Genomic DNA, 27,016 nt, shown 5'->3' with positions numbered 1-27,016 from the left:
TATTAGAGAGTCCCACGCGACAACACGCTCCTATAGACTGAACGGTCAGGGAGGACTTGTCTGAGGAGGAGCTATTCAAGTGCTGAGATCTAAAGGGTGAAGATGGGAGGTACAAGAGTCCCAGGTGGTGACACAGTTAGGGCAAGGGTCCTGTGGCAGAAACAAGCTTGGTCTGCTGGAGGACTGGAAAGAAGGCATTGTATTTGGCTGTGCTTAAAGCCTCTCCATTATGATGTAAATTCACCCTTTTGAATTATCTCAAGGTGGGAGTTGGGGGAAGAAGGGATACAGAAGGAACTTAGCCCTGTAACTTTGACCCTGTGCAGCTAGTGTGTCCTCTGAGGACCCCTGAACAGTTGTAGTATACATGGCTCTGTTCTGTAGTCAAGATCACCCTCCAAACCCCCTAGGCTGCTCTCTCAGGGACATGACACCCAGAAAGGAAACAGGCAGGTAACTGTGACTGTCTCTGTTCAGCCACAGTCTGCTATCTGTCCTTCTGACAGCAGTGTTCATATTCTCAAATATGAAGGACAAAGTGGAACTTTATCATGGGTCTAGCAAATGTCAGAAGCGAGCCGAATAATGCCTTCGAGTTTACCCAGGTGTCTCAGAACTGAACGGAACGAAATGAGCTGAGAATGATACCACAGAGGAAGTCAGCTCAAAATGTTCTCCTTTTTTTTTTTTTTTAAACCTAACTTGAAACAAATCCAAAGCCAGGAAGCAGCAGCTCTAAACAAATTGTGCTAGATGCTGCTTAGAAACAGCCAAGAGACAAGGAGAAGTGTGAAATGACTCTGTCATGTAAAATCTTCACTGTTCTTGTGAGACAGAAATGACTGAAGCCTACCTTTCTTGCAACTCTGGAATAAAAACATGAGCAAGCCCCGGGTTAGCAAGTTGACATTGATAACAGCAAAAGAAAGGCGGGATATGTTAGCCTAATAATAAAACCTCACACTGACCTGGAAAAAAGATGAACTGAGGTGTGGCAAGGGAGGGACCCTATACCCAGGTCCAGAAACTTGCATATCAGCACAATATTTTAGAGACAATGCATCTGTAGCCTTTGCTTGAACTTAAAATTGCCACCTGGTATTCTTGGCTTTATTTTTAGGATCATAGAATCAAAAAGATCTTGATGAATTAGCACATCCAGTGATTTTCAAGATGTATTTTCCTGAGTCCTAGAGCTTTAGCTAAGGTGTTTATCCCCTGGGGATTGAGGGGGTTAAGAAGGTGAAAAAGAGCTTTTAGCTCCCCACCCCATTTCTAGTTGGTTCCGCTTTTTAAAGAAGCATAAAAAGAAACATTGGCTTTGTAAAGACAGGAGGTGGAAGGAAGTTTTAACTGAGGCAATATGGTCTCCTTCTTTTGGGTAAGTTTGATTTCTTGGACCTCTGTGATGGTTTCAAAGCACGGATTGCAATCGAAATGGAATTTGAGTGGACGTAGCAGCATTAATAGGCTTTTTACAAGACTCCTTTCTCTGTTTCTAAAAACTATCACAACCTGTCTTGTTCACCAGTATTCTCATATAGTTCCTGGCATATGACTGATTCTCAGTGACTGAAGCTCGTTATAATAATCATCATTATGTTGTGGGAGACGAAACTCTGACTCCTAGTCTAGGGCTCTGTATGATGAGGTCTTTTGTGCCCAATCTTAACCATGCTAAGGCCTAGCCAAGTGTATCCCTTCTCCTTCATGCAGCCTCCTTGTACCATGCCAGGACTCACAAATCTCTCATTTCCTCCTAGCCTAGCTGCAGGAGGAGTCTAGACACAGTCTCCTTTAAGGCTGGCTGCTAATTCAACACACTGTAATGCCCTTAAAAGCACAGAGCTGGTCTTAGTTTTTTTAAGTGTATTTCTCGAATATGTAAGTACCAGAACAGTGCTGAACTCATTACAGGCGAGCAATAAATATTTGTTGATTGCTAGGCCTTTCTCATTTCAGAAACATTACAACTTATTGAAACTTCTTCCAACTTGGAAAACAACTCTTATAACATCTGCTTCCTATATTATCTCTGCTCTTGAAGGGATTTAGAATTCTATAATAAACATTTTTCCCTTCTCTAGTACATATATACTCCTATTCTAGACCAAAGTGAAGAGAGGTCTGTATTCTACTGTCTTTCAGTCCTGTCATTTGAGGTGAATAGACCATGGACACACATACATTGGCACCACTCAGAGTTTTATACACTCCACCAACTGACATGCTGGCTTGTGTGTGAAAATGCCATTCGGAACTCCTGGATTTCCATTATGACTCTACCTCAAATTTTGCATGACCCTAATTCCAAAACATCATATCTATATTTTAAGGTTTCTAATTTCTAAAATGGTTGGATAGCATTTCCTCCTCTAATTTTGAGCAGTGTTCTAAGTCTGATTTAGAGGCCGTCTGTCAGGTGCATAAAAACCAGAGATCATTGTTATTGTGTCTCCAAGACACTATTCCAAGAAATGTAATTCCCTGTCCTCAAATGCAAGTTAAATGATATAGCATACGCTTTGCTTGGAGCATTGATGACTCTGGTAAAACTGCCACCTGGCTAACAAGCCCAATGAGAAATGTACAGGGGGCTCCGATGTCATTTATAACAATGCCTATACATTGGATAACAAGGGCAGTGTTGGCTCCCACCTCTGTTGGCTGTCTTAACTGCTGGAAAGACTAATCTGCCTTCTGAGCTGCTATTGGCCATTGCCACCTGCTGGCTCTGGCACACGACTCCCCTGGCTCTCCTCCTGGTGCTGTCCTGGCAGCCTCCCGAAACTGCCAAGTTAGAGCCAGAGAGCGCAGGGACGGTTGGAGCTTACACATTGCTGAGGCTGCATCATGCAAACTGGCTGACAGTGGGGCGTCTTGGTACTCTCCAGGGTCAGTGTATTGACTGCTGTGGTGACCAGCTGGCTGGCAGCAGCGGTGATTGGAAACTGCCCCTGAGAACGTCACATATTGGCAAGGAAAGGGTACCGAAGGAGCAAGCCTTCATAGAGAAAATAAACAATGCTTTATGAGGTAGTTGTGAGCATTTTCTATCTAGCCTGAATTCATTTTAGGCATTCAAAACTTTTCTCAGAGTTGCATTTAAACATTTATATTTTAATCTTGCAACTATTCACTCCATTGGGTTTTTTTTTTTTTTTTTTTTTTTTTGGCGGTCCGCAGGCCTCCTCACTGTTGTGGCCTCTCCCATTGCGGAGCACAGGCTCCGGACGTGCAGGCTCAGCGGCCCTGGCTCACGGGTCCAGCCGTTCCGCGGCATGTGGGATCTTTCCGGACCGGGGCACGAACCCGCGTCCCCTGCATCAGCAGGCGGACTCTCAACCACTGCGCCACCAGGGAAGCCCCATCGGGTTTACTTTTAAGTTCTTACCTAGAACTGAAATGTTCTCATTTAGTACAGGACGGGTCTAAGTCTGTCTGGGATCACAATGGTTTCTGGTGGCAGGTCCATAATGAAACAACAGGGTGTTCACCGTGTCTAGTGCTTTAAACACTGACATAACTTGTGTCTGTGTTTAACCATCTGCGTAACAAAAAGCGTTTATATGCATTGTCAATACACTTAACAAATCTCCCTTAATATGGGTGGAGTTATTTATGAGCTGTTGTCCAAACCAGGCTGCAAAAGCCCCAGGTGGAGTCACAGCTGACTCTGCACTGTTAATGCCCAGCACAAACAGACTCATAATAATAAACCTAGCATTCCAGGGAGTGTGAATCCTGCTGCGAGACTGAGGCTTTCTGGAGTGTTTTAAAATATAGATTTTGTTTTTATACAGATATGGTGAGGCTAACAGCTCAGGAGACAATTGCCATTGAAAAGAGATATGTTGGTATAATCATACACACCAAGAGGAGGAGGCATGCCATGCCATGGGTGCCACACGGGAAAACACCAGGGTCGGCCGAGAAGCAGAGGGAGCACAAGGAAAGCACGGGCAAAATCCTCGATTGCGGTTTCCATAGGAAGGAACAGGCCAGGCAGGGTGAGCAGGTTTAGGATCGGCAAGTTTGAAGAATTTCAGTAGGTTCTGGGGCAGTGGGGCTGTCCCTGGTTGTGAGGTACCTTGACCAGGGATGATTAGGGCAGAGGCACAGTGGCCTCTTGAGTGTAAGAGCCCAACAGAGGAAGCGGTTGCATTATGGGCTGTGGATAGGTTAGTCTGACATGAAAAACATGCTCCCAAGTAAGTTGTTTGCTATCTCTAGGAATTAGCTAGCCCTGGGCAGGCAGTAAGGCCCTGGATGTGGAAGCATCAAGAGTACATAATAGGGCTTCCCTGGTGGCGCAGTGGTTGAGAGTCCGCCTGCACATGCAGGGGACACGGGTTCGTGTCCCGGTCCGGGAAGATCCCACATGCCGCGGAGCGGCTGGGCCCGTGAGCCATGGCCGCTGAGCCTGCGCGTCCGGAGCCCGTGCTCCACGATGGGAGAGGCCATGGCAGTGAGAGGCCCGCGTACCGCAAAAAAAAAAAAAAGAGTACATAATAAAAAGAGATGCCTAACACATGGAGTTAACCAGCATGCACAATATCATGTTGCAGTGGATTTACTACAGCAGAGATGTAGCTTATTTGCTCTTTATATTGTCTTCACTGAAGAAATCTCAAATCAAATAGTCCTTCAAATTTTCTAACCTCGTGTGGTACAGCAAGGAAGGGTACAGTAACCTGTGACACAATATTGTCAGCCACAGTGACTACATGGGTATGTGCAGAGAGGGGGGAAATATGAAGAGAAGGAAAGAAAAGAAACCGCATCACAAGCATAACTATGTTCAGTAGTTCATGGTGGCTGACCCATTTGATACGCCACAAATCTGATGAGGGAAGAGACATATTAGAAAAGCCCCAAATTCTAATTTTGTTTTGTTTTGCTTTATTGTGTGGCAGGGAGCAGGGAGCTTTTATTTTGACTTGAGATTATGTGGATTGTAAGCAATGGTCAGTTGTGACAGCTTTGGAGGGATCATGACCTGGATTGGGACCCTGGCTCTGGCACTTCGGATTTCTGTGATAATTAGGTTGACTTTGCTAGGTTTAAGTTCCTTTATCACTAATATGGAGATAATATATGGAGATAATAATAATAACTTGAGTAAGTGCTCAAAAAAAATGTTAGCTTTAAGTAAGTCAAATCCCGTTAGAAAGAGCCAGAATATGATTTGATCAATCTTGCATCCAGTATATGATTCTCCCTCTTATATCAAACCCTTATTAACAAATATAGTATTTTCGTTTTCCATTTCCATCCCCTTCATCTTGATGTTACATTTCTAATTTTTCTACCAAAATTGATTCTGAAGAAAGGGTAATTTGAACATGTATTAGCATTAAAAAAGAACACAAGAAGACTGAAAAGTACAGACATTCTACAAGGGAAGGTTAACACATCAAGAAATTGCTCTAGTCCTAGTGAAATCTTGCGCTCCGATTTTCCTTTTACTTACATATAATAGTTGAGAGATATTTATAACCTTTTGCTTTTTTGAAGCTGTGTAGGCTCAAAAAATGTTCTATAGGAGAAAGAAGAAAAAATTTAAATTACCCATAGTATTTCACTCTATTTTCATGTTTTCTCATTGTCTTTTTTCCCTAAATCAGTATTTAAAAATTATAATTGTTGCTCATATGATACATGTAATTCTCATCTTTTTATTTAACATTGTATCATAGCTGTTGCATACTCTATTGTATCATTTGTAGTGTCTAAATAATCTCTTTAATACTTTTCCGGTTATTATAAGAATTATTGAGACAACTGAGAAAATGTGACTATGGAACAAAGATCCAAGCTGATGCCAATGGGGTAGACCATCTCGAGGACACACTTGGGAGGACCAACTTTAAAAAAACAGAAAAGAAAACTTTTTAAAAAATCAAAGAAATTTATTCAAAAATATGGATTTCTGCTTTTCTTGAAAACCTGTACCTGGCAATATTGCATCTGCATTTTCCTGTGCAAGAATCTTTGGAAATAGAGTAAAATCCCCTTTCTACTTGGAATGAGCTTTTCAGTCCATTCAGCTATGCAATCTCCTAAACCCTGCTGCTCCCACTCACTTAATTTAACTACATTTGAGACTAAGAAGATTTAGGGAGGATTCGAGCTAGGTGCATGGTTGAGCTAGATGCCACTAAGGTCACACCAAACCATAAGAATCTAAGGCATTCATTTAGCCATGAGGTCCAAGGACAAGAATGGTGGTAGGAGTGAAACTAGGCAACTCACTGGATATGGCATAGATGAAGGAGACTAAAAGATAGAACATTTGAGTCTGGTTAAGTGGAAGAGTAAAAGGTTGGTGGATGACCAATCTGGCTTTTTATCTATGGATGATTTTTTCCCCCCAAATACTTTTATTTCTGGAGGAATTTAAGAGTATAAATTACTACTATTTGTTTGCATTAACTATGTTGCTTCCTGAGGCAAATATGATTCTTAAGAATGGCCAGCAGCATCTTTGATTTCTCTTTCGGATGTTGAGCTGAGACCAGAGGAAGAACTGAACTATGGTTGACAAAGTCAAGCCATCAGGTCAGCCAGGGTAACAGGCCCACTTTATTCTTCCACAATCTGATCACATTTTGGGCGTTGAGCCAAGTCACTCTGTCCAAAGGAGAAAAGACTCAAGACCTCCTCACAGGAGAAAGTATTAGAATAATTAGAACATCAGCTTGATGGACATGACGACTGCTTTCAAGAACTTAAGGGTGTATTTGTATGAAAAAAGAATTCATTTCCTATGGGTGACCTTGAAGTATAAAATTAGAAATAATAAGTAAAAATTCTACTTTGGCTGGTTTAAGAATAACTACAATGAAGACCCTTCTAAAAATGAGAGGTTGTCAAAAATAGAAAAGTCTCCCTGGAAAGTAGTGAGTTTCCTTTCACCAGAGACTCTTAAACTGATAGATAACAGTTGCAACTCCAAAACACAACTTGCACTTCTAGTACAGCCAAGAACTTGAGAGTAATCTTCTATCTCCTACTCAGATCTGTACTGGTTGCCAAACTGCAGGGGAGTAAAAGGCTCTGCGTTATCCTGATAGACGAGCTGGAGAATCCCACACAGCTGTGTTGTGGAAATGTTCTCCATTTCCCTCATGATAACATTGAGTCATAAAAGAGAGAAATGTACATTTATTTGCCAACTCCACCTGTCTGTTGGGCCCACCATATCTATATTAGCATCAAGGGAACTTGCCTATAGTGCTGAAATTTTTACCAGTAGGAGAGAAGCAACTGTTCTTTCCCTTAAATTGTGGTTAAAGCCAGTTCCTTTCTTCATCAGAAGCTAAATGATAAAAATTGAGACTTGGATGACTTGTTTGTCGATATTTACATTTAGTAAAGTGTTTGGAACCAAAAATCTCGAATCTTTTGAACTTCACATTTTAAAAATTTAGAACTAGGGTGAAAATTACTTTTGTTCTGAATCCAGTATGAATAGAAGAAACAGTCTTTTATTTAGAAAAGAGGGGAAAAAAAGACTATTTTTGTTTTCTAGATAAAAGCAAGATCAAATGGAGGAAGAAAAGGAGGTGAATGAAAATTCAAGAGGAACAATATTTTCTTTAAATCCAAAGTCCTGGGATTTATCCTTTTCGTTTCTTAAATTTCTTGGTAAATTCATTATTTCTGAAATCACTGCAATGACATCTTTTCCATTATCAAAGAGGAATAATTTTAGAGTTGAGTGGGAAGTGAGTTTTCAATCTATCCAGATTCACTGATGCACTAATTAAAGTGGCTCTTTTCTTTTTATTTATATTTGCAATTAGATCATCTGCTTCCTTTATACTTTTATTTTTTATTTCATTTTTTTATTTTTTAGTTTTTTTTAACATCTTTATTGGAGTATAACTGCTTTACAATGTTGTGTTACTTTCTGCTGTATAACAAAGTGAATCAGCTATACGTATACATATATCCCCATATCCCCTCCCTCTTGCGTCTCCCTCCCACCCTCCCCATCCCATCCCTCTAAGCGACCACAAAGCACCGAGCTGATCTCCCCGTGTGATGCAGCTGCTTCCCACTAGCTATCTATTTTACATTTGGTAGTGTATATATGTTCCTTTTCACTTTTAGGACCAGGTATTTGTTAGGCAGATTCCTTTTAAAAATTGAACCTACTATATACCTTTGACCTACACTTTCATGTTGAAGTGTAAGTATGACCTAGTACGACAGTGTATGTTGTTCTGTTTTTAAGAATAATGAGAACACCAAACAGAAATAATCAATAACAAAAAACAAGTTCTCTGGACCAGAAGAACAAATCAGACCTGGCATCTGTACCCACCACCTTCACCATTTGATTGATAACTGTGATTTGCTGACTCTCTCAATTAATCCAGTTTCATTACAGTCTGAGAAATACGCCAAGCACTCATTTTGCTTTTATTATCTTTCTAGCTTTGTACTTGCATGAAATGCCCAAAACTGGCATTTCAGGAAAAGGATAGGTAAATTAACTATAGCCAGAAAAAAAAAAAAAAATCAGTTCCTTCAATGTGACCTTGCAATCAGTATCATATTGCAGTATTTTCAAAAAACATATAGAAATGCACACTTATCATTCAGGGTACTGCAAAGCAGCACACAACTTGTTCTAAGTTCCTCCAATGTGCAGCTCCTATGTATATTTGACTTTTATTGTGCTAATAAAATCCCCTTTCTGGTCTCAGGTGAATAGCCATTTTCCAGTCCGTTGTAAAAATCTCCTTCCTCTGCAACTACTTGGTCACTGATCCACACAGGATATGGTTTTGTAATGACCTTGAACTAAAGGGGCAACATGGAACCTTATGATTCTAGCAGTTTTTGAGTGTTTTAATTATGTAAAATTTGAAAACAGCAAAAGTGACAAATTTTGCCATTTTCTGGATAGTAAATATTAGAACATGTAGACTGTTTCCCACAGCATCTTTAAGACTGGGGACTCCCAAGCTTTGAACTAGCATCTCAGGAAATGCCCAAGCCTTTACAAGTTTAAATAGAACTTCTAACTCTGGTCACTAAATGCTGGGGTCAATCTTAAGATAGAGGTTAACTCTAGGTGTTAACTTTGTTCATATTTTCTTTGATAACTTTAGTCAGAAATCCAGCTTTTGCCCTTTCTTTGATTTCTACATTCTGCAGTCATCAACAGGATGGTGGTGGATTTGTTTCCAAGTGTAATCCAGATGTATGCCAGACAATCAACATTTTATATGGTGCCACCTTAGATAATAACATTTTGCATTTGATTTTTATTATAATGCAGATTAAGAAAACACCAGGAAAACACAAGTTGACCCCTCTTGAATTCTTTTTCCAATCTGGGTATTAGTATTTTCATTGATATTCTCCTTCAAAAGTTAACACCTAACAGTAGTTTTTCCAATTACATTACTCTTCTGGCCAATGCCCCAGTGGGGCTCTTTGCCATTGACCATGTGTTAGGATGGAATTTGAAATGGGATCTTTCTCCCTATGATAACAACATCCCAACCTGAAACTTAAATCTGGGCCTTTTTACACTTGGTCCCCCTCCAACCACTTTCAGCATAGCTGCTTCTTTCTTACCTCATCCACTCTTGCTTACATTCTTCCCTGGGTCATTTGTAAGCAATCTATTTCCTGAACTACATGGCAAGTTCTTTCAGTGTTAGGGTCCCTTCCAATGAATCTCTGTGGTCTTCCCAGGTCCAAACACAAATCTTTGATGTAATAAAGCATGTACTAACTTTTTGATATGTAAATAAATACAACTGAAAAATCATCTCTATCATACTGTTCTTGGGTAAGGCTAATGTAGAATATTAAATTTGGCTTGCTTAACATTTACCTTAATTTTCACGTTAAAATTTTATCATTTTCCTAAGACCACAAACTTCTAAGTATGAATTTTCTAAAAGTTCTGAAATTTAAAAATATTTGTGTAGGATTATGTGTAATTAAAAAAAATTCTTTGAAGAGTAAAATAACTCCACATTAACCTCTACTTTTCCATTGTTTTCTACACATTCTTATTCTTGTAAAAGCCTTTCATAGATAATAGTGTAGGAAGCCTCATGTCTTTCCTTACAGATTAACAGACCCACCAAAGGCAGAATTGTCAGTGAATGATATCTCTGTTCGGTGACAACATTAGACTTTTGACTCAGTCCAGTTTTCAGATACAATCTCTCCTGCATATGTTTAATAATTTCAGAAACACCACACCTCTAGAATAAAGCATTCGTGAGAGAGATTGCAAAGAATGAAAAGACAGAGGATGTCCAGGAAAAGAAGAAATGCTTAATGATTTATGTCATATTTCCATTAAAATTATATATTAAGCACCATGCTTACATACAAATTTCACAAGATCCAGATGGTACCATACCTGTAATGCTGCTTTGTTGGGAGACTATCTCAGAGCTGGTTCATAATCCCTTTGTTTCTAATACATCACAGTGATATATGATGTTTACTCCTAGGGACCGAACACTGTTTTTATGAGCTTGGGCATAAATGACATAATACCCAGATTATGTGCATTTCCTTTTTTAATCATTGTAGCACTACCTCTTTTTCTATCACTGATCTTATGCTGAGGGAAAAAAAAAAAGTTGTCAGTTGTGTAAACACAAGGGTGGAAAGAAGGTATAAAGTCTTATCATAACGTTATGCCTTATAGAAGTTTTAGAATGAAAAGATACCTATCTCATTTTTCATTCAGCTATTAAGTTCCAGGCACCACTCTCTGAGTTTAGAAGCTAATAGCTCCTGAAAAAGTGGAAGACTTTGATGAAGCTCTTAGAGAGTCAATCAATGATAAACACAAACAGAAGAAGCTCCTGTTCTCATGGTGTTTAGAGTCTAGTAATCTTTAGCATGAAAAGATATTCTACGTGCTTACATCCATACTACGTTACACTAGGTCAGGAATTGGCATAACCATGGCCTAAAGGCCAAATCTGGCCAGCCACCTGTTTTTGTAAAATTTTACTGGAACCGAGCGATGCCCATTCATTTACATATTGTCTGTGGCAGCTTTTGCACTGTAGCAGCAGAACTGAGTAGTTGTGATAGAGGCCATATGGCTTGCAAAACCTAAAATATTTACTATCTGGTCCTTTACAGAAAAAACTTGCTGACCCTTGTACTAGGTGACACAACAACTTATAGACAACAACTTTATCTGTCTAAAGCTGGATTTAATCGCTACACCTTATTGTGGTTTATCAGTGAAGAAACTGAGGTCCAAACAGGTTAAGTATCCCATTAAGTATTTTAATGAAAATCACACAATCACCAAGAGACAGAATCAGTAGAAAATGCTGGTCTTCTGACCACGGGTGGTAGTCCAAGGTCTTTGTTTATTCAACAGCATTCCTTGTGCTAAATCTGGTTGTGGGACACAGCAGAGGGGAAGACGCTATATCTAGGGAGCCTAGAGTCCAAAAACTTCCATAGCTCAAAGCACTTCCTAGACTTTAAGACCCCTAGAGCTTCTATGTCACGTAAAAGAGAGTTGGTAAATTGTTCCCATCTTACAAAGTAGGAAAGAGACTGTCAAGATGAGCCCCTATTTGCTAGAGAAGCTGATAAGAAAACTACTTTTTAATTTTATCCTCCAGGGTTCTGTTTGTGAAACAATAGCACTGGACTCAAAGTGCATTTTTGAAAATTAAGAAAAAACACTTTGTATGCATCATTGTCCCCAGCACCTAGCAGCACTTCGTACTCAATAACAAAAATCTTCTACAGGAGGTTGAGAAGAATTTGGCCCTGCAAAAAATACTTTGTTCTAAATTTCTGAACCTAAAATATTTCTTCATCTTGGATTTATAAGAGTATTGCCTTTGGCTTTCAACTGTTGCTAAAGAAAATGACTAACCAAGTAGAATTTTTGTAAGCAATCTTGGACCCTGAGAGTCTTTAAAAATACTTGTTTTGACTTCTCAGATCTTAACTCTAGAATTTGAATTCCTTACATAAAAAAAAAAGAGCTTGAAAAATACTCTTTTAAAATATACTAATTTTAGTCAACAAATCAGTGACATGCCAAGCTATATTGAAGGCTGAGGAAAAAGGAAAAAACAGTCATACTGCTCCTGTCTTTCCTTAACACTTCGATATTTTATTTCTCATGGATTTTTTGCACTAATTGTGACTTTTAAAAATGTTGCATAAGAATAACCAGAGGTTTTTGGCAGCCCCTTAAATTTAGCTTCAAAGGCAAATGCCTTACTCACCTCATTCTAGTCCCAACCCTGCGCAAACCCAAATATTTTTAAAATATTTTTTTTTTTACTGAAAATATTGTGTAAAATAAAGCTTCAGAGAAAAATTCATTTTGGCATTCTTTTCCTTCATGAGTTCATTCTTAGCTTTATAATAACATAAATATTTGTAGAATACTTGCTTTTCATCTGATTGTCTCCTGTGACTGAGGTGTCACAGGAGGAAAGAGTAACCTGTATTTGGGTGATAGCTGTTGGTCACTGCTTCACAGTGGGTGAAAGAGACCTAGGTAACAGCTTCAAGTTCTGAGGATTTCTTCTTTTTATCCTTTCGTCTCCATTTTTAGATGGATGTAAACTACAATCCTGGTAAGTCAGCATCTCTCTTGACTTTTCCTTCAGTGGTCATCTTAGGGGTTCTATACACGGTGTCCAAGAATTCAACTCAGTTCTGACACTATCTACCCAGAGATAGCATCAGATATCCTGATGGCATCAGGTTAAGGGTTCAGTCCTACAAGACTCTCCCCTGCCGCCTACATACTTCAGTTTCAAGCCCGGACTGCTACCTGTGTTTCTGATCAACCAGCTACAGGTTGGAGGTTCCAACGACCCTCTCCTTGAACTTCAGATGCCAATCAAAAGTCCAGGTTGATACCTGGACTTCTAACTGACTGGCAGTAAATCAGAGGTTCCCTCCATCCTTTCTCCAGTTTGATTAATTTCCTAGAGCAGCTCATAGAACTCAGAGAAACATTTTACTTAGTAGATTACCAGTTAATTATAAAAGGCTAGAATTCGAGAACAGCCAGATGAATGACATGCATATGGCAAGGTATGTGGGAAGGGGCAGTGCAGAACTTCTATGCCCTCTAAGGCAAGTCACTCTCCCCAAATCCCCACGTGTTCACCAACTCAGCTCTCTGAATCCAGTCCTTTTGAGTTTTTATGGAGGCATTATTACATAGGCATTAAATAAATGGTCATTGGCAACTGATTCAACCTCCTGTTCCTCTCCTCTTTCCAGAGGTGTGGGGTGAGACTGAAAGTTTCAACCCTCTAATCATGGGGTAGGTTTGTATGGCAACCAACCCCCATCCCTAGGTGGAGTCTGACGTCGCCTAATTAACATAACAAAAGACATATTTATTACTCTCAACCCTTAGGAAATTCCAAAGGTTTGAGGAGCTTAGGGTCAGGAACCATGGAAGAAGACCAAATATATATGAGAAATATATTTTGGTCATCTGAATGACCAAATATATATTTCTTATAAATCACAATATCACAAGCTTTTAAAAGAATAAAAAGCAGTGTATAAAATAAAATACTGTATAGCAGATAAATTATGTAATGAGCACTTGAATCAGAAATGGGTGTATCACTTTCAGAAGGCCTCACTTTTTTTACTTATAAAATAAAATTTTCCTATTTACACAAAATATTTTTTGATTTGTAAAAATTCCATTTGACAGAATTTTTCAGGAATATATTACTTGCCTTCTGTATTAGTCTGTGTCTGTTCAGGAAAATATTGATATTTCAAACAGAGAGATACAAGTAACTGGATACAAAAGTGACAGAATGGCTGGAGGACCCAAAGGAAAGAAGTGAAGTAACCCAGATATTAGTAAGTATACAAAGCTGCTACCACTCCTAGAATGGAGGAAGGAAAATCACCCAGATCCATGGTCACTGTGTAGCTGAGGCTGCTGTAACTGCTGCCACTGGAACCAGTTGAAGGAAACCAGGAGCTCATATCGCGACTGACATTGCAAGATCCCAAAGCCTGTAGCTATATCTGCTGTGTTCTAGGAGCATCTGAAGCACCTCCTGTTTCTATCACCTCTACAAAGAAATCTGAATAGAAATGTGGAGTCCATACTCCTGTGGAGGAGCTGGTACCTCTGCTGTTTTTCCACGACTGCCCAAGGCACAGCCTACAAGACAAAAGCACAAGAAATATATCTTGTGTCCTTTTAGTTTATATCTTTCCACCACCTCCCACTGTAGGAACAGGAAGCCAGCTAGCAAGACGGTGGGGGTGGATGGGAAATGTAGTTTCCAGGCTTCTAGCCCCCCATGACACAGAACAGAGCACAGAACAATGGGAATGGATAAAGAAAGAAAACAGATAAATGATGTCACAACCCTATATATTGTATAACTGGTAAATATTTTTTTCTTCTTCAAGCACTTTAAAGGGATAAAATTTAAAATAATAATTATACTTGCAATATTATTTATTTATCACTTACATAATTATTTAATTCTTGTGCTTATTTAATTCCTATTACCTAAGGGAGATCAGATACCAGTATGTGTTGTCTATCTCAGCCCATTCTCGTTCCAGGGGCAGCTACTACAGTTGCAGGCTCTCTGCTCTGAACACGTGCAATACCGATGCTGACTTAGACCACCAATCTGGGGTTTCCAGGGCTACCCTCACTTCTGAACAACTGACTACAAACTTGGGGTTCCTAATACCCCTCAGTTTTAATAACTGTCCAGAACAACTCACAGAACTCAGGAAAGCATTATGAGAACAGTTTTATTAGAGGAAAAAAAAAAAAAAGAAAGATGTAAATCAGAACCAAACAAAAGAACATGTGCATAGGGGGAAGTCTGAGAGGGTTCCAGACATGAAGCTTCCAGTGTCATCTCCAAGTGAAGTCAGAATGCATCACTCTTCCAGCACACCAGTGCCTAACAACATGCATGGAATATTGCCAACAAGACGGTTCCTTCCAGCTTTTTTTTTTTTTTTTTTGGTACGCGGGCCTCTCACTGTTGTGGCCTCTCCCCTTGCGGAGCACAGGCTCCGGACGCGCAGGCTCAGCGGCCATGGCTCACGGGCCCAGCTGCTCCGCGGCATGTGGGATCTTCCCGAACCGGGGCACGAACCCGTGTCCCCTGCCTCGGCAGGCGGACTCTCAACCACTGCGCCACCAGGGAAGCCCTCCTTAGAGCTTTGATGTCCAGAGTTTTACCGGGATTTCATTACGTAAGCATGATTGATTGATTCAGTGGCTACGTGACTGAACTCCAGCCTCTCTTCCCTCCCTGGAAGTCCAGTTGATAGAGCATGGCTCAAAACCCCAACTCTCTAATGACATGGTTGGTGTTCCTGGTATGGTCAGCTTCATGATCACAAACTATTTAGGGGCCCACCATGAATAGTAAAAATACTCTTATTACTCCAGAAATTCCAGAAATTTATAGGATACCTCTCAGGAACCAGGGAGAAAGGCCAGCCAATTGTTTATTATACAGGGCCAGTTTTTTAGCCAATTCTTAACAAAATGGCAGACTCTTAGAATCTTCTTTCATGTCAATAAACGAGATCTGAAGTATTCCTGCAACAGAGCCAAACTGGCCTCCTCTCTCAGGGTTATTAGAAAAAGCCTCTGCACTTCTGTGACTGCCAGTTTGAACATGGACACATTCCATCTGCATCTAGGAACAAAACTGCCTTTAACCCCTATAATTAAACTCTGCTCAAAGCTTCTGTTTGTCTTGCCTTTGCCCATCCAGGTAGATCCCTTGGGCAATGACTGCCACATGAGTTTAGACTGAGTATCTTGATCCCCTTTGAACAATACAATTTTGGGCTGTGGTTACTTTCTACTCTCACTGCCAGTTCACCATTTAGGACCCAACAGAATGTCTGCAGGTTATGACAGAATAAAGAATTAGATTTCAGACAGAAAGCTTATCATTAATATAAGCTTGCCAGGTGTTTTTGAGAGAAGGAATTAACAGAAATTATTCCCTAATGGTGTTATATTGTAAAGAATCTTTCAAAATAAGTTTAAAAGTAGAGTCAGATCTGATGATTTTCTCTGGCTGTTACTTCATTAATTCCTAAGAAAATTATTAAGCTTTATAAAATGCACAAATGATTGCTTCGTTTGTTTTAGCAATCTTTTCAACTTTATGATCTGGCTGATTATAAGATTATTAAACTGGCTTAATATTACCTACTATTGGCATGATATTTTAGAAAATATAATAAGAATGCCAAATGTGGAATTGAAAAATAGGTTATCACTTCCCATCATCTTTGGCAGAATAATGATAACTTGGATTATTTCAGTGAAATTTCAACAGAGGGGCCTATAGTAAATTAGATTATTGATCAAAATTGTTTAGTTTCCTCTAGCAATAACATACATCTATACTTTGCCAAGGCCTTGGGGTAGATAACGTGTATTTCCCTAACCCTCAGCCACGTGACTGGCTTTGGTCAAAAAGATGTGAGCAGATGTGACATAAGCAGAGTAGGGAGATGTGCTTGTGTCTGGCCATGGCTTGTGTGCTTCTGCAGTTACCATGAGAAGAACTAGCCTTGGATAGCTAAAGAAGTAGCAGCCTGGACCCCAGAATCATCACACATGGAGGAGACCTGAGTCTAACCCACAGCAGTGACTAGAGAAGGCTTGGACCCAATCCCCAGCTTGGAGCCAAGACCAGCTGAGCCCAGCTTGGTCAGCCAAGCCCTAGCTGACCTACAAACACACAAAAGAGAATAAAGGATATTTTAAGCTACTGAATTTTGTGGGCTGATTTGCTAAGTGGTATTATTGTGGCAATATTGACTACTGCAGAAATTTGTACCCGGAAGTGGGGTGCTGCCATAAAAAATACTTGAAATATGTGACATCCTTTTGGGGATAAAGTGGCAGAGAGCAAAGAAACTTTGACAAGAGTCTGGAAAAATGTTATCTGGTGTCAAAACATTTGATAAAACTGTCACCTCTGACAACTCCAGAGAAAGAAAAGAGGTATCTATTGAACTGCCAGCATTGGAGAAGATTTCCAGCCTAAAAGTTGAAAATATTCTGATTGTAACCAGATGCATTTGATAAGGTCCTACAATATTGAGATGAGCTCAGACAAGAACTCACTGGTGAGCAGGAATAAATGATTGTTGTTTTAAGCCACTGGGTTTTGGGGTGCTTTGTTACACAGCATTATTGTGACACTAGTTGACAGATATAGGACCTAAAATTTACATTAGTTTTAATCCAACATCCCTATAGTCTTTTTTCCTTATACAAATTTTGGCTAATCTCTATGCTGGATGTTATGAGGAATACAAAAAAGAATTATTTAGCTTACAGAATTTTTAGTATGTGTGGGTAAACTTTATTTAAATACAATATTTAAAGTATTGTATTTAATCAAAAGATGGTTAATAATTTTTAAATATCAATGATTTTATAAATACAAATATATATTACATATATATTTTTTAAATAGGCTCAATCATCCTTACTACAAGACATATTTTAAATAATGAAGAGTTGATGAAAACTCTGAATAATTCAGTGATTATATTATATTATAAATTATATTATATTTACTAGTTTTGCATTTCTATAAGAGAATAACAAATATTCTTCTGTTTATTTTAATTTCTGGTGAATGCACCTCTGACCAAATTAAGACATCCTGCAGTTGAACTAAACCAATATGGCCAGTGTGATTAATTTGGTTTAAACCGCTACTGGAGTCTTAATTCTAGAAAGAGACCTCAAATTCTAGCATGGTACAAGTCAACAAGGTTGCAGTGCCAGGGTTAATGTTTATGTCTGTGACCTGGCTCAGTATACTTTCCCCAAATGAAGACCAACTAAAAGCAGTCCAAACACGAGATGGGCTGCCAGAGTAGATCTCCTGCATTACAGCAACTTGTACATAATTTATTCACCTAGGTTGTCTGATTGAGAAGGGGTATCTATATCCATAAAGGGCAAACCCCTGGCATGCAATGATACCAAAAAGTTGTAATATAATGAGAATATGAACATGATTATTATGTGGCCAAGAAGTTCATCATCTGACAGAAACAACAACAAAGTCCACACCTTGTATTTGCTTAGGAAAATTTTGTTCACTTTCTCAATCTGTTTTTTACCCACCCTTCCTCTGGTAGCCCATCCATCCAGAAAGAGAAATAAAAGTGCAACATGGACACAAACCAGAATAGAAAAGAAAAACCCTCACTGTTACAGGAATCCACATAGTAAACTTCAAATCTCAATTGTGTCAAGCATTCCAAGTTTAAATACTTTAAAATATTTGCTCAGTGTATACATTCAAACATATCCCAAAAAATCATCCAGTAAAAATGATTTCTTATCCCTCAGTGAGCTTTCCAGTCATGAACCTCATAAGAGGGACACCTTACCACACGCCATAGATTTCTTTCTTTCTTTCTTTCGTAACTGGGAAAAATTAGTCTGTTTCCATTGCTTAACTTGCAGTTTTATTCCCTATGCCAAACCAGAGCTTTGGCTGTCCTTCCCTTAAAAATATAAGCTTTCCTAGTATTAAGGACTTTGAAAATTATTCCACAAAAAGAGGTTTATTATTTTTTCTCAGCTTTTGTTTTGTTTGATGAAAAATGAAATATAAAGAAACACACTGTTTTTAAAGGCTCACTTTAATTTGTTGGGTGATGATGGAGCTAAAATATGTGCTGTCAATATGGAGTATGAAAAGTCAGGAGGCATTTCCATATCAAAGAGACTAACTGTTGGTAAGAGTAAGCTGAATGGAATCTTGGAGCAAGATTTTATTCTGTAGGATTCTGTTTGTGATTTTTAAAAATCCCTTGTTAATACCTTCCAGATCAATGGAAATATTAAAGCCGAAGTAATTTGCATCCATCAAATGTGATGAGACCCACTGGCATCAGGGCTATGGAATTTTGGGCTTCACTTGCCCTGGGAGTTCAAAGGCTATAGCAATAAGCTATTAGCATATTTCCCACAGACAGGGCAGTGGAAGGACTGACTATTTAACCAGTGCCAAAACATCACATTGCACCTCCTCCACTTGAGAACTGAACCTATCAGCTCCTAAATCGTGTGCATTTTCAAGCAGTTAGCACAGTTTACTGTCTGGAAACCATCACATCACCCCCATTCTTTTTTTTTTTTTTCTTTTTTTGCGGTACGCGGGCTTCTCACTGCTGTGGCCTCTCCCGCCGCGGAGCACAAGCTCCGGACGCGCAGGCTCAGCGGCCATGGCTCACAGGCCCAGCCGCTCCGCGGCACGTGGGATCCTCCTGGACCGGGGCACGAACCCGTGTCCCCTGCATCTGCAGGCGGACTCTCAACCACTGCACCACCAGGGAAGCCCCAGCCCCATTCTTAAAGCAAATTGCTTTATCAATGTTAACTTAAAGGATAAATGTTATACTTCCTGCCATATTTGGCAGACAGGAATCATGTGTTCCGTGTATGTTTTATCATTGACCCAAGAGGGAGGAGTGGGGACCACTGCTCACTTTTTTGCGGTATCAAGAGTGGCTGTTTTCTTTTCTTTTCTTTTTTTAAGTAAATGAATCCAATAAAGCTTGCACTCGATTATTAGGAGAATCTGATGTCATCGCAAGAGAAACTGGTCAGGTTTCTATGGTATTTCACATCTGCGAGACACAGCAGTATTTCCATCAGCTATTGATGCTGCTACTAAAATTAGGACCAGGAACTCCACAACTTAAGCAACTTAAGCGGGTTTGGAAATAACATTTGTTCATGTTCTCTTTATACCATAATGGTTTTGGTAAGTAAAGTATGTGGAAGGAGCTCACTGTGGGATATGTTTCTACATATTTAGCAGTAGCCAAGTTCAAGGGGTATGATGCCTGTTTGAGATATCTCAAATTCCACTTCACTGGGTTGGAGTGCCCTGCCCCAGTTTAGCTCAGAGATGATATTTCCCCTGGACTGGAGTTATAAAGAAAGCAATTTAAAATGCATAAACACAGTGCCTGAGCCATGCCATAGATCCACCACCCAGCAGGGCATTCACACGAAGCACTGCCTCACTTCCTAACTGCTCAACTGAGGGCCTCATTCCCTTCCCAACTATTAATATTCATGTGAATTTGTACCAAAGGGTTCAGGCAGAATGAAAAGCAACATATTGGAACATCACAGAATACCTTGAAATTTCTAAGCCCCAACTTTCCCCAGAATATGCTTTACGAAATAAAGAATCAGTGATGTTTATTTTACCTTAATTTTTGGTATAGTGAAAAACTAATAATAATAGAATTGGGTGTCAGGAAGCCTGAGTTTTAGCCTTGGCTCAGACACCAAATAATTAGATAATTCGACCAATTTTTATATTTATGAACGTTCACTATATGCTTGTCACAGTGGTAATTGCAAGAATATAGAGGAAATTCACAGTCTTTGCTCTTACAAAGTCCATAATCTAGTGGTAGGAACTAAACAGATACTTCGTTTTGGCAAGTAAGAACTTTACCAGTCTACAGATGCTATCAGTAAAGTGGAACGGTTAAGGTAGCTGATTTTTTTAGTTGTGACTTTATGATTTGGTGTTAAAAATATATCTCACAACTCAAATATTTTCAAAACATACAAGGTACCAAGCACTGTGCTTTGTACTTTGCATGCATGTTACTCCTTAATTTCCACAGGAATTCAATGAGTCTAGCTAGCTACTACAGTAGAGATATTATGGAACTGGCCCAAGGTCACACAGCTGGTTAGTGGCAGACCCAGAACTGGAACTGTCTCCAAAGGCCATCATGCTCTTACAGCTGATATAAAAACCACCTCAAAATAAGAGGAAACTAAGACTGTCTATCAGGGATGTGATTAAGATGCAATTATAGCCTGTAAGATAAAAAGTCATGACACATTTTCATGGTGGAACTGATGTGCTGAGGGCAAGACTGAGCAGAATCATTTCTAGATCACATCTATTTAGAGATTAAGTACAGATATGTACTATTATATTTCATAATTTATGTTTTTCTTATTAAATAATAATCAAGAGAAGAACGTGAGCTGGAATGTGGTGGTTGGGAATCATAAAACACTGCATACATTTACTGTTGGCTGGCTGAAGTAGAAACCATTTAACGATCCACAGAGGCAGCAGCGTGGTGTCCTGGAAAGAGCCTGGCCCTGGGAACGGAGCTCTTGCCAGTGACTCTGCATTGCACTGGGAACTCATTTCCTTTAACTGGGATTCAGTGCTCATATCTGTAAAATGAGGATAATGGATCCGGTTCAGCTTTTAGCTTTTGTGACAGTTTCCAAAGGAATTAAGCTCCGTGATACTGATGGTCTGACTTCAGAAGTAGAAAGCCCAATGTCTGTTAAATACACATATTGATTGGCCCTTGGCCTTTGTTTCCTGTTAGAAACACTTTTCCTTTCTGTAACTCTCACCTAAACACACACACACACACACACACACACACACACACACACACACACACACACACACCCCTACTCCTCCTTTCTCTTCTTTATCTCCATTCCCCCCACCGCCTTTCTCTGTCTCTTTCCTACCTGGCTAATCCCTAGTCATTTTTTCCGGTCTTAACTTGGAAATCACTGTGTTTGGGAAGCTTTCACTGTCTCCCAAAGTCTTGGTTATGTGTCCACTTACCAACATCTATAAAAGTACTATATGTACTTCCTCCGTCACTGAGTTTCTGTGAGGGTTAGAGTATGTAAGATGTATAAGTGCTTGGAACCATGCTTGGTACATAAAAGTACTCAATAGCTAACATTGTCATCACCACCATCATAATGATTATTGAACTTATGACACCCTGTTTCTTATTAGTCTCTTTGATTCTCTGTGTCCTCTACTAAGTGTTGGCTTTGAGGGGGCTGGGACCATAACAGTCTGACTTGTTGCATGAGCAGCAGCTTAGCACTATGAACGACAAGAGTAGGTAAATGCGTCCTAATTACTTAATGTTAAATTAGACAAAGCAATTTACGTACGGAGACTTTCATTCATGCAACAGGCAAGTTGAGACTTTAAGCATATTCTTGTGGACTAGACCGAAGCACGTGATTTAAAATAACATGATGTGATGAGGGCTGTAGTAAAGTTTTGAATTAAGTTTTATGGAGACATAGAAAAAGAAATAATTGACCTCTTCTGGGGGATGATGTATACTAGAGTTGAGCTTTGAAGAACCAGGGTGATTTAACATAGCACATGTGAGGGCGGGATTATTCCATACAGGAAAAAATGGTATAAATAAAAACATAAGGTGGAAAACTGCAATGGATTTGTACCACTGACTTCTTAGATCCTTAGGACAGTACAAGGACAGACTTTTAAATGCCTTAAATGTCATGCTGTTATACGGTGATACAAGGCTTTCAAAAAGCTTTTCCTCATCTCTTAGTCATTGCTTAACCCCCTGCAGTCTGTAAGCATTCACCTAAACTATTACATTGGGACATATTTTGACTTTCCCTTTAACATTTCCTCTTCTCCACCCTCTGCCCCCATCCAATCAATGACCAATGCTATTAATTCTACTTCTGGAACACCTCTCAAATTCAGATCATCATCTCCATTCTTTCTGCCACTAACTAAATTCAGGTCATTAAAATATTGTCTACTTGATCTCCTACTCACAACATCCCCTTCACACTGTGGCCAGTTACTTTTGAAACATTGAACATTGATCTGATCCATTAAGCTTCTACTCTAAACTTTAAATTTAATCTGCCAGAACCAGATTTAATCTACTTTTAAAATAACATTTTGTGTGTTCATTTCGAGAGCACATATGCTAAAATTGGAATGATACAGAGAAGATTAGCATGGCCCCTGTGCAAGGATGATGTAAATTTGTGAAACATTGAAAGAATAGTAATAACATTTCGTGAGAAGAAAGTATTTTAGCAATGCTCCACATGCTAAAAGAGTCTGCATTTTCCTTTAATACTACTCTAATTTTTAGGAGCTTAATCAATGAGGTCATAATCAGTGGCTAAATTATCACAGGTCTGGTGAATAAAATCAACCTTCTATGAAAAACATTTTAAAGGTTTACATGAACAATATATAACAAATATCCTCACAAATATAGTTTGCTATTAAAAAGTTCCTAGCCTCCAGGTGATAAGCCAATATACCTTTAATCTATTTACACAATCTCTTCATTATTATAGAAAGCTCTTTTCTTAGAGAAGCAACTTGGAAATTCACTTTCTGATAAGATCCAAAATAAATATCAATTATTTTACTAGAGGTTACAAAATCATGCTTTTCTAATTTATCATTCTATTAACATCTTTCAGTGAGAATTCTTCATAAAGAACTTTCCCTCATTAGCCAGGGCTATTTGGTTATTTTCAAATTTAGTTCCTAAAGGAAGAACAAGATAAATATTTATTCTTAGATTTTTGCTTTTAAATAAAGTGATTAATGAATTGAGTTTTGTTTTGTTGGTTCTCTCCCATGTATTATGAACTTATGGAATTTTACGTAATGTATGTGTTGCAATAAATTGTATTCATTATTCTTTTTGATGCTCAAATTTTACTGTCTTTGGCTATTCAGATCTTCTTCATTTTAGTGTCTATCTGTGGCCTTTTAACATAACTCATATTCTTTGATAGCTTGCATTGTGGCCTCCCCAAAATCTCAGGTTAATCTTATAAAGGCTGCCCTAGACTTAAAAACCGTCATTCTAGGGGCTTCCCTGGTGGCGCAGTGGTTGAGAGTCCACCTGCCGATGCAGGGGACACGGGTTTGTGCCCCGGTCCGGGAAGATCCCACATGCCGCAGAGCGGCTAGGCCCGTGAGCCATGGCCGCTGAGCCTGTGCGTCCGGAGCCTGTGCACCGTAACGGGAGAGGCCACAACAGTGAGAGGCCCGCGTACCGCAAAAAAAACAAAACAACCTGTCATTCTACAGGTGCATTTGTGAAAATGTAATAAATACAGACCATAATCCAGTTAATAGATATGCTTATGGCTATTAAGTTATGATTGCTTTTCAGTGGACCAAAGAAGGAAAATAGGAGGTTGGTTTTTTTCTTTGTCAATTCATACAGATATTTCCAATTTGAATTGAATTACAAGATTTTAGTTACCTTTACTTTCATACACATATATATATATATATATTTTTTTTTTTTCCTCTTACTCTAAAAACTTCTTTTTCCTAACTGCATTAACATAATTGCTTTCTTAACCCTGGTTATTTACAAAACAGAGCCTGAGGCAGATTACTTGTTAAGGCTTCATTGGAAGGTGCAAACCTAGGCAGGTAGAGTGAAGGTAAAAGAGAATTGAGGAAAGGGAAGAAGCTCAGTTATGTAGGAAACATTTCAATCAGGCTTTCAGAAACCACTGTGCCTCAGAACAGCCCTTGCAGTGAAAAAAGTGAGGGGAATTAATTTTCAGGCTTCCTCCTGGATCATCGGTCAAAGTTCACCCCAAGAGTTGTTAGTGGCCCTGCACTTTCACGTGTGTTGCCTAGACCTTTCTAGGAAGTCACTAAGGACACCAAATCCCACACTCTATTAGGCCACGTATCATCTGAGTGCACAAGAAATGAGAGGAGCTAGAGTGTTTTGGGGTCTTGTCAGGTCAGATCGGGCATTGGAGCTGATGCTCCTATGGCAGACATGGGGAAGACCACGCCCTCACCCAGAGGAGTCCAAGACAGCCAGGCAGCACTTGGAGATGAGGCAGTGGCAGCAGCAGCTGGGGCTCTCTCTTGAACAAGCAGTCAGGGGCCAAAGTGTCCTCTCTGGTAGAACTCTAAATGTTTTCACATTAAAACTGAATCCAAATCTTTAAGCCAAACTATATAGCTTCAGTAGAAAATGAATGGAAGAAAACTAATCTAATACTCATCTTACTTTTAAGCATTATCTGCAGAAGTCCACAAATTAGGTCTTATGTATAATTTCTTATTTGCATTATTCTCATGCACACACACCCACACGGATATGACACACATACTTTAAAATGAATAATATCAATAATATTTCTAACAATTAGATTATTGAATAAAATGTAAGACTTTTTTCTAACTGGCCTGACACCCTTCTCCAGGGAAGACCTGTGAACCTGAGCCAAAGGGCTGGTGTACACTTGTTTACTGTGTAAGCAAGAGTAGAAAAATGTGATGTACAGTGGAAACTTGTACAGAATAAATAATAGCTTTGAGAAAAAAAACAGTATAGAAAAAGTAAAAAAAAAAAAGACTTTTTTGCAGCTCAATTTTTCTTAAGAATATATTCCATATAGTCAAAATACTGAGTATAAAAGGATATATAGTCATAATACTGAGTATAAAAGTCAATTACAATAAGTATTAACTCTGTGTGTTTATGTCACCAACTTGATATAGAGCTGGTTTATTCATTTCAGTTCTGTTGAGTTTATTAGAATTAGCTATTTATTTTTTTCACTTTAGGTTAATTTAATTTTTTGAGTATGAAAATAATATATGTTCCCAGGTGAAAATTATGTAAAAATACATACTTAGAGAAGTCTTGTTACATAAGTTAACTGCTCTCTTTATCTTATACCTCTTTCCCATTTTAAGCAACCATTTTTATAACATTGATAGGTCCTTCCAAAAATTTTTTTTGCAACAATACATCTATATTTATTTTTCATTGCCACATAACACACAGGTAGCTTACTACTAAAAACAATTTTGCATCTTGATTTTTTTTCATTTAATATATCCAGTCATGCCTTATCAGTCTATGCAAAACTTCCTCATTTCTTTTGACACCTGCATAATATTCTCACCTTAATTTTAAAGAAGACTAAATCAGACGTATTGTAGTTCTAATTTTTCATTCTCAAGTGTCAGTACAATTTTGGGCACCTTGATATGATTCATAGTATAAATAAAGAAATACTATAGACAGGTGGTTGATAAGAATATTTTACTGTAAATTGTATAAATGTTTGCAAACACTTCCTCCTCTTCCCAGGTCATCTTACTAGAACACCTAATCCCTCTAACAACCTTGTTATGGACTGAATGTTTGTGTTCCCCCCAAATTCATATATTGAAGTCCTAACCCCCAATGTGATGGTATCAGGAGGTGAAAGCATTGGGAGATAATTAGGTTCAGATAAGATCATAAGGGTGGGGTCCTCATGATGGGATTAGTATCATCATAAGAAGAGGCAAAGAAACCAGTGCTCTCTCTCGCAACCATATAAGGACACAGCAAGAAGGCGGCCATCTACAAGCCAGGTGAGGGATCTCACCCAGAACTGAATCACCTTGATCTTAGACTTCTTAGCCTCCAGAACCATGAGAAATAAATATCTGTTGTTTAAGCCACCCAGTCTATGTTATTTTGTTATAACATCTCAAGCTAAGATAAACCTTCAACATTAGTCATTTATGGACGTATTTAAATAAAAGAAATAACAAGACCATCTATGGCCTTAGAAATTACGTGTATTTATGTTACATGAGTATGTTTTTTCAGCCAAAGCTCCAACAGCTTTCTTGTACCTCTTATACCTCATAACAGGTGAGAAGGAGCTATCTTCTTTGGAACCATCCAAGGGCAGGCATGTCAGATGACTGACATGATCTCTGTCCTCAGTGTTTTTGCCATGGGGTTGTTTAGCCTTCCCACACAGCTGTGGCTCTCCTAGACTTCAGCCTTTTCGTTCAGTGCAGAATAAAGAAAAAAATTAGGGCATAGGGCATTGACATATTAGACAGTACTAAGTACTATGATTTGCTATGTTTTAACTAGGGAAGAAAATGGCTTCTCCATTGTCTCTTAACTCTAGTTCTTTGTCAATGTTATCACATCATTTACTGAACATAAATTTTTAAGCAAAGCTATATGGTTCCATTATAAGCTGAATGAAAGAAGTATTAGTGTTACTCATCTATTTTTTCTCATTGTCAAAATGCTGCTATATTTTGGCATGGAATTGATGAACAAAAGGCTTTAATGATACAAATAATTTGGA

At 38.9% G+C, this 27,016-nt stretch overlaps 1 non-coding gene across 1 annotated transcript; it reads left to right on the top strand.

Moving 5' to 3' along the window:
• Nucleotides 1–22,809: 22,809 nt before the first annotated feature.
• On the top strand, nucleotides 22,810–22,916 carry LOC112405697 (U6 spliceosomal RNA). The gene has a single exon (XR_003004413.1). It is a non-coding gene; the product is annotated as a U6 spliceosomal RNA (small nuclear RNA).
• Nucleotides 22,917–27,016: the final 4,100 nt, after the last annotated feature.

The sequence above is a fragment of the Neophocaena asiaeorientalis genome, unplaced genomic scaffold (genome assembly GCF_003031525.2).
Source record: "Neophocaena asiaeorientalis asiaeorientalis breed wild unplaced genomic scaffold, Neophocaena_asiaeorientalis_V1.1 scaffold148, whole genome shotgun sequence".
NCBI classification, from domain to species: Eukaryota; Metazoa; Chordata; class Mammalia; order Artiodactyla; family Phocoenidae; genus Neophocaena; species Neophocaena asiaeorientalis.
The sequence above is the reverse complement of the archived record's forward strand: the minus strand, read 5'-3'. Positions and strand labels throughout refer to the sequence as shown.